Raw genomic sequence first — 8,921 nt, 5'->3', positions numbered from 1 at the left:
ATGAGATGTAATCTTGTACAGATTCAGACCAACTGTTCCTGAGTTGCGTAGTTAATTAAACCCCAACCAACAAAGTGCGACTGTATCCACTATCTAGTATTCAAATCTGTATAAAAGCAACGAATTTTTACTAGGTTTTAACCTCAGAACCTTCGACTTCAAAAATTACCTATTAAATAAACGGTTTGCGATGAGTTTACCATTAGACCACTAATGGGTTGGGTAAAAAAATTTCCTATTTATGCAAAACTAAAAAGAAACTTTTAAAGCCCACTCTTATTATAAAGTTGTTGTACATGACAGCGCACCCAACACATCTCTTTTTACTCATGCAAAAATAAAACATTTTTTTAAAAGTAATTTTCCTAAAAACAAAATTATATTTTACTTTTAAGCACGAATTTTTTTGAACATTTTTATATTTTAATTTTTTTTGTTTTTTTTTTTAGATATATTAATAAGGTCGACTGGAATTTTAAATAACAGCAAGGTATAAAACATTAAAATAAAGGTGAAACATTAAATAAATTTTTATTATATATTTAAATACATTTTATTATTATATTTATTATTTATGTTTTAATTCTCATACGGTCCATGTACGCTGTGGCACGAATTTTTACTTCCTTTTGCGAAATAAAGGAAGTATTGTGATCTCGAAAAATTTCGGTTTTCAGATTTTAACGAACATATCCATGTTGACTAGTTTCGGTTTGACGTCTGTACGTACGTATGTATGTATGTATGTATGTATCACGCGTAACTCAAAAACGATTAGCCGTAGGATGTTGAAATACCTCTCCATTTGATTGCAATCGACTGATCCAAAAGTGTCTTAAAACCCCCAAAATTCAAAATATTCAGATTTTGGACTTTTTCTTAACTGCAGTAATAAGCCCTTATTGAGAACTTTTCAAAGATATATTTTGAAGTAATATTTCAAAGATATATTACTTTTCAAAGTAATATTTATTTTCATTGGTTCCAAAGTTAAGGCCAAATGAAATTTTAATTAATGAAATATTTGGATCTTACAAGGGGCACGTTGGTTCGAATTCATCTCCTTTTTTTTTGAACATTTTTTTTTAATTGAAATATATTTATTTATTAATAATTATTAATCTGTGATTGTAAAAAAAATTATGATAAATAATATTCAATAATAACAGTAAGGAAAAAAAAATATGATAAGATATCAGATGTCATTAATGAAATAAAATTTTATGTGCTTTTCATTAAAAAAAAAATGTGTATATGTTATTTAATAAGCGCACAAGGAAGTTATGTGGTGTCCACATCAGATTTTTTTTAATTTTATGAATATTTAAACTGACGAGTAAAATTTTTCGTTTTGTTATTTTAATTCTTTATCAGATAAAAAGATATTTATGTGCGGTTTATTCAATATCATAAGCTGAAGAATTAGTTTTCATTAAGTGATACCATTTATTTATAACAAAAACCAGATGATTAGCGTATATAAATTTTAGAAGGTAAATTTAATGTAATTATATAAACCCGTTTTAACAGCCACCTGATCAACTTATTCAGAATCGACAGTCAAAATCAATCGGATCGTTAGCTACACTTTATCGATGATTCAGCTACCTTCCTCAAGATCTTGCCTAGTATCCCCGAAAACTTATATGTAAATGTTCTATAGATAAAATACAGAAATATATGACATTAACAATAGAATATAGTATTGTCACCTGCCTTAAATAGTTGTGTAAATTGTCACCATTATATGACGTCGGGAAATTAGTTTAATTAAATTTACAAGATTTGACGACACGGTAGACCATTGAAAGTGGTCTTTAACAATAAACTTAATTAAGTTTCACGTTAACCGGTCTCCGTGGCGCAAGTGGTAGCGTTCCGGCCTTTCCTCCGGAGGTCCCGGGTTCGTATCCCGATCAGGTATGGCATTTTCACACACGCTACAAATCATTCATCTCATCCTCTGAAGCGATATCTAACGGTGGTAAAATTCACGTTAGGGATACAAATTGGCTAGTTCATGCATGACAAATACAGTAACAATAGGTCGAGTCTTTAATAGAACATCACGCGATAAAATTACGTAAATATAACCAAAATATTTTTTTTTATTATAGAGGTTATTTTAAATCCGAATTTTATTAAATTTGTGGTTTCGATTTCGAATCTTATACGGGTATTATTTATTTCTATCCGTAATTTTTTTAATTATTAATTCCAGCTGGAATGTTCTGGAATTAAATTTATGTATTTATACATAAAAAAAAAAAAAAAACGCTTGTTTGTTCCTACGTATGCATTCCTAACGATTGCGATGTAACTTTAGTGAATTGTGTGCAATCCCGCGAAGGTTTCTTAATTAGTTTGGACCCTCTAGATGGCGCTAGGGTCTAGATATTTAAAAAAAACTGTATTTATAAACCGATCCGGCTCATATTCAGAGTGTACGTTGGTTACGTGAAAACAAACGTTTTTGCAAGAATTATACGCGCTAGGTGGCGCCGGTGTCAAGATATTTACGAGACAAAGAAACAAATATACAGACAAACTTTCTTTGTATATATATATATAAGGCAATGTTCGTATGTGTGTCCGCTATAGACTGAAAAACTACTGATTTACGAGCGAGAAAAAGGGAAATTTCGGAAAAGGGGAAATAGGGAAAAGAAAAAAAAGGAATATAGGGGAAATGGAAAAGGGGAGAATCGAAAAAGGTAAAAAGAAGGAGTAAAGGGAAGAAGGAAAAAAGTAATGTAGGGGAAAAGAAAAAGTGAAAAGGGATTAAGGGGAATAGGGATTAAGGGGAATAGGGGTAAAGCAAAAAAGGGATAAAGTAAGGGTAAAATTTTGTGACGTTCCGTAACGTTCATTTTTTTAATGTTTTATCAAACTTTCAATTGTGTTCATTTAATCCATTTATATACTTAAATCTAGAAATAGCGAAGCATTGCCGGGTATGCTAGTAAAAAATAAAAGTTACAACTTCTGTAGTGGATTAAGAAATATTTTTTAATATTTTTATTTATAATCGCATCAACAAATAAAGTCATCAGTGAATTATCAGTGTACCTGTAAATGAATAATCATGTACAGACTCAGCCAGACCATTCCTAAGACCCGTAGTTAATTGAAACCCAGCCGTTAAAAAACCCCGGTATCCACGATCTACTATTTCAATCCGAATAAAATCAACCTTTATTGAGATTTGATTCTGAGATCTCTCGAATTCAAATCAGCTGATTTAATAAGACGAGTTTACCACTAGACCAAACCTCTGGTTTAAAAAAAAATAATATAATTAATTTTCATTAATATTTACAAATATAATTAATTTAATTAAAGCAAACCAACAAAGGTATAAAGTATTTTTATACCTTCAAAATTTAAAGAATTGATAGTTTTTATTTCTCACGGACTGTTCATTAAAAGCTAAAAATTTATTTTTTTAAATCTTTGTTTAACCTTCGTTAGTCTCTAGAGAAAGTTTATCGATATAAACCATTTCCTTCAATAAACATTTTCTCATCGAATAATAACAATGATAAAAAAATAAAAATAATTAACACAAAAAGTGTAGAGTTGTTATTAACTAATAAAACAAAATTCTCCAGTATTTTTTGTATAGGTAAATTAAATGTAACAAGTAATTTTAAACTAAATTTTTCTTTTAATGAAATTAAAATACACAAACTGAAAACACCTTTGAAAGTGGACAAATAAAGTCAATTTATTATCATTAATGGTTGCAGGACGTGCCTACGGCACGCATCATCCGCAATTATACCCTTCGGGCATAATTACGGATGGCGTGCCCAATTGCCGAATTGCTCGTGAACGGCGTTTCGGAATGGGGTGATTAGGTGTCAAAAATTGATTACCTCTTGCGTAAAAATATTTTTTTTGAATGCTGAAAATTGATATAACGAAAGATAAATTACAAGTTTATCTCTAGAAATTGATACATACGAATCGGGATTCTCCGCTAGTGGTCGGTATATTCCGGTGCCTACATTTTAGTTATTATTTTATGAGAAAACCATACACAAATAAATAAAAAATTAATAAAAAACATTTTTAAAACACCAACTTAAATTAAACGCAGTAAAATGTAAAAAAATATTTTGAGGACGGTATCTCACAATGGGTTTCAGAACAAGCTTTGATGGTGATATGTAAGATTATGTGGAAGTCATAGCTTCAAATTAAAATTTTGATGTTTCCCTATTTATTTCATATGCGTGATGAATGGCCTAAAAATTTGGTCCTGAAAATATTGACAAAAACATCAGATCTTTCATTTCAAGCTATGACTTTCCCATATTCTTTCACATCACCATCAAAGGTTGTTATCAAATCCATTCTGAGATACTATCATAAAATTATTTTTTACCTTTTATTGCATTTAATTTAATAGTGCTGTTTTAAAAATTTTTGACATATTTTTTATTTTCTACGTTTTAGTTCATTAAATATAACAGTGGTTTTTAAAAAGTTATTTTTTCATATTCAACTTTTTAATTTTCATACGTTTATATTTTACAGCTGCACTGGCGCACAGGTTTCAGCGTATTTAGCGAAAGAACGGATCGGTAAGTTTTACGGTGGTGAGTACAATCAAAACATATGGCTAAAAATTTAATTTCCGGATAACCAAATTCCGGTCGATCAAGAGTGTACCCGATGCGTTAATCAGTTAACGATCGAACTGCTGATACATATGCCGTTTGAATCGTGAAAATCGTACCAGCGGTTGCCGAGATATTACAGTGGAAACCCATCGCATCCCTTCCCAAGTTTCTGAACGGCGCCCCAGGAACACATGAAAATATTATCATCGGATGGGCGGATGTGGTATCGTCGTGGGGGGTCAAACATTTTTTTCAGAGCGAGCGATGATTTTTCAAAGATTTGCGATTCCGGTTCCGGTTAAAAGTACTAAATTTCTCCTAAACTTCGATATATATTTCGCATATATATCGATATATAGTAATATAACAAGTATACATTTGACTACCACGAGACATGCAATAACGAATCGGGATTTTCCGCTAGTGATCGGTGAATTCCGGTGCTAAGCTATGGGGGCGCACACATAGACACACATACAGATGGCGTTTAGTAGGGTAGGACTGTTACTGTCAAAAATATTTTGGAAGATTTTCCATGAAGATTTATATAATTCCATAAAAATTCAAAATCATACTACTTTATTACTAGAAAATCAATGACCACTAATTTAAAGATACCGTAGCTAGTAATAGAAGAGAGAACACCTTTGATAGAATCTTTACATCTATGAATTAATGAAATTTAAGCTACTTCCCTCTGATGAATATTTCGTAACTTCTGGTATTCCCCAAGGATTAAATTTATAGCCTCTTCTTTTTATTTTATTAGAACAACTGTAGTAGAATTAGTTCAAAATATTCTAATAAGATTTGGTTACATGGCGTTATTATTAATGGCTGACGAAAATAACTTGCCGCTTAACGTACAAAAGAACGTTTTTCTTCAAAAATATCATTCTTAAAAAAGATAATTTAGAAAAGAAAGTTAGAATATGATTTAATACTATGCATTGGCAGAGTATATAGAAGTAATCTGACCGAGTTCTTAAATACACAGTATTTAAGAACACTAACATCTGGAAAATTTCCATCCGGATTTTTTGGGTTTCTTAGGTATAAAAACATCAATATTCGATGAAAACCGCATATGCCCAAACTGGAGTGATTACAATACTTTCCCTTCTAGAACTAAAAAAATTGCTATAGCGCTATGTAAACGGGAAAATAAAATGTGGAACCAAATTGAATATTTTATTCAGATCGAAAAATTCAAAATGGAATATTTTTGTTATCTACGGAATTAAAAATATTTTAATAAGCTAATCGGAAATTATTAATTTGCATATCCCAATGGTTATTAAAATATTAATATTAGAAAACATATAACTTTAAGTATTTGTTTTTAAAGAAAAATTAAAAATGCATTTATTTTGCACGGTGTAAACTAGATAAACCGGTGGTTATAAACCAGATGTTAGAAACAGAAATTTTTCGTACGGAAGCTTTTAGTGGAACGTTTTATTCATGTCAGTTCCAAAGATTGAGTGTAGGACATTATAATTTTTGAACCCGTAAAAGATAGAGATATAATTTTTTTTTTTACCTCTACCACATCAGAAAATCAAAACGGTCGTTAAAAAAAAATCATAAAAAATTTTCAAATGTTTTAAAAGTTTGCAGAAAAACTAATAGAAGTTAACAGTAACATTGTTTGGTAGTACGTTACCATTGTGATTGCAATTTATAAAAAATCATAGCTGGAGGAAAATTATGATTCATCTTATGCTTACGAAACTGAAAAACTTGTTGTTCAGTAATTTTTGAACAAATATTTTCCATGAGAATTAAATTACTATTGTTTATTACCATTTCAAATTTCTTATTATTTTCGTATTTGCTTACAAATATAAAATATATAACTAAATTTTACTGTGATCACAAGTAAACATAAACAAATGTAATTATTAAAGAAAATCGTATTTAATTTTTTTTTTTTTTTTTTTTATGAAACAGCGGTTATCAACAAGCTATGATCATTCTTTCAGTTAAAATTGATAGCATATAAAAATATGTCCGGGATTCGAACTCGGACCTCCGCAAAAAATGCTACGACACTGTTGTACCTATTCAGCAACAAAGAACGGCAAATTTCGGTAGTTAATTTATTTTAAAAAAATTAAAGAACGTAATATAATCATAAAAAAATGTTACCTTACTCATTTAATTAGATCTCAATTTATAAGTGGATAAATTATTAATAAATACTTATACAGAAGGTTATTTTGTTTAGATGGTAAATAAATGCAAGGAATGAGATGTAATTAAACTGTTATCAGTGAAATATGAATCAACATTTTATGGTAAAGGTTGGTTTTTTTTGTTCTTGTTTACACGTACGTTCGAACAGGTGAATTGGATACACACACACACACACACACACACACACACTATTGAGATTAAAAATTACGTATAAGGAAAAGAATTAAATTATTTCGTTAAGTTATTTAAATTCCTCCTGAGGATAATTTTTTTTGTTGAAAATTTATGGCAATTAAGTAAATTATATTTACAAATTTTATTGTAAGCTGATTTCATTGAAACCATTGAGTATTTTAATATTATTAAACATAAAACGTAATCTGTTACACAGAAGTAATAAAAAAATGGGACACGGACAAGGTTTTACCTTAATACCTACTCGTATCTGTTTGATGTTCGTTTCGTTTCAATATCAATGAAACACGTAAAGCGATGCCTTGGCACAATTCATATATGTATGGCCTAAGGATGTCTCATAATTTTATTAAAGCGTGGAGAAATCTTGCACTCGGTATTTTTAGGGCGTTGTATAGTTATTCTCTTTTATCTGTATTAATTAAATTTATTTTAGTATTTACACTAGCTGCAGGGCGTGCCTACGGCATGCCTCCGCAGTTAGGGCCTCCGGGCGGGCGTCGTCTCGGAATGGGATTATTAGGTTTCCAAAATTGATTACCTCTTGTGTAAAAATTGATATAACGAAAGGTAAATTAGAAATTGATACTAACAAATCGGATTTTCCGCTAGTGATCAGAACATTCGTGCCTACTTTTTGGTTGTAATTAATTATTTTATGAAGAAAAACAATGACATAAATAAATAAAAAAAATATGTAAAAAAATGTAAAACATTAATCTTAAATTAAACGCACTAAAATGTAAAAAATAATTTTAGGACGGTATCTCAATGGATTAGACAACAAGTTTTGATGGTGATATGTAAAAATATGTGAAAGTCATAACTTCCAATTAATAATTTGATATTTTTGCCAATTTTTTCTTATGCGTGCTTGCACCCCACTCTTTCAGCCATTCATCACTCATAAGAAAAAATTGGCAAATACATCAAATTTTCAATTTGAAGCATTGTTTTTCACATAATCTTACATATCACCATCAAAGCTTGTTGTCAAATCCATTTTGAGATATCCTCTTAAAATTACTTTTTACTGTTTAGTGCTTTTAATTTAAGAGTGGTGTTTTAAAAGTTTTTTTTTTTATATATTTTTTTATTTTCTACTTTTTAGTCTTCATAAATTTATACTTTACAGCTCCGCTAGCACACAGGTTTCAGCGTATTTAGCGAAAAGATCGGATCGGTACCTTTTACGGTGGATGAGTGCATTCAAAATATAGGGCTAAACGACTTAATTTTCGGATAACCAAAATCAGATCGATCAAGAGTGTACCCAATGCGTTAAACAATTAGCGCTCAAACTGCTGATACATACGCCGTTTGAATCGCGAAATTCAGACGCGCGGTTACCGAGATATTATGGTGGCATAACATCGCATCCCCTCCCCCAATTTCTGAACGGCGCCCCTGGGGCACTTGAAAATATTATCATCCGACGGGTATCACTGGGAGCTGATAGGATATCGTTGAGGGGGTCGAAAAAATGTTCAGGGCGCTAAGACAGACCGTTTTCGAGGTATTTACGATTTTCTTCCGAAAATTTGGATCAGGTCAAAAAGCACTAAATTTTCCCAAAACTTCTGTATATACACGGTATATCGATGTATAATAATTCAAAAAGTATACACCTAACCGCTAAGAAATATGTACTAATGAATCGGGATTTTCCGCTAGTGATCGATACATTCCGTTGCTAAGCTCAGGGGGACGCGCGCGCACACACACACACACACACACACACACACACACATACAAATGCCGTTTAATAGGGTAGGATATATAATGTATACTAAGCATATATGAACAAAAAGATTAAATAGAAAACATAAATAAGAAATACATGCGTAAATGTTAGTTTAATAATTATTTCTTTAATTAATATTTTCATTAATTGTCGTA

This window comes from Lycorma delicatula, chromosome 3 (genome assembly GCF_047948215.1).
Source record: "Lycorma delicatula isolate Av1 chromosome 3, ASM4794821v1, whole genome shotgun sequence".
Classification (NCBI taxonomy): Eukaryota; Metazoa; Arthropoda; class Insecta; order Hemiptera; family Fulgoridae; genus Lycorma; species Lycorma delicatula.
The sequence above is the reverse complement of the archived record's forward strand: the minus strand, read 5'-3'. Positions refer to the sequence as shown.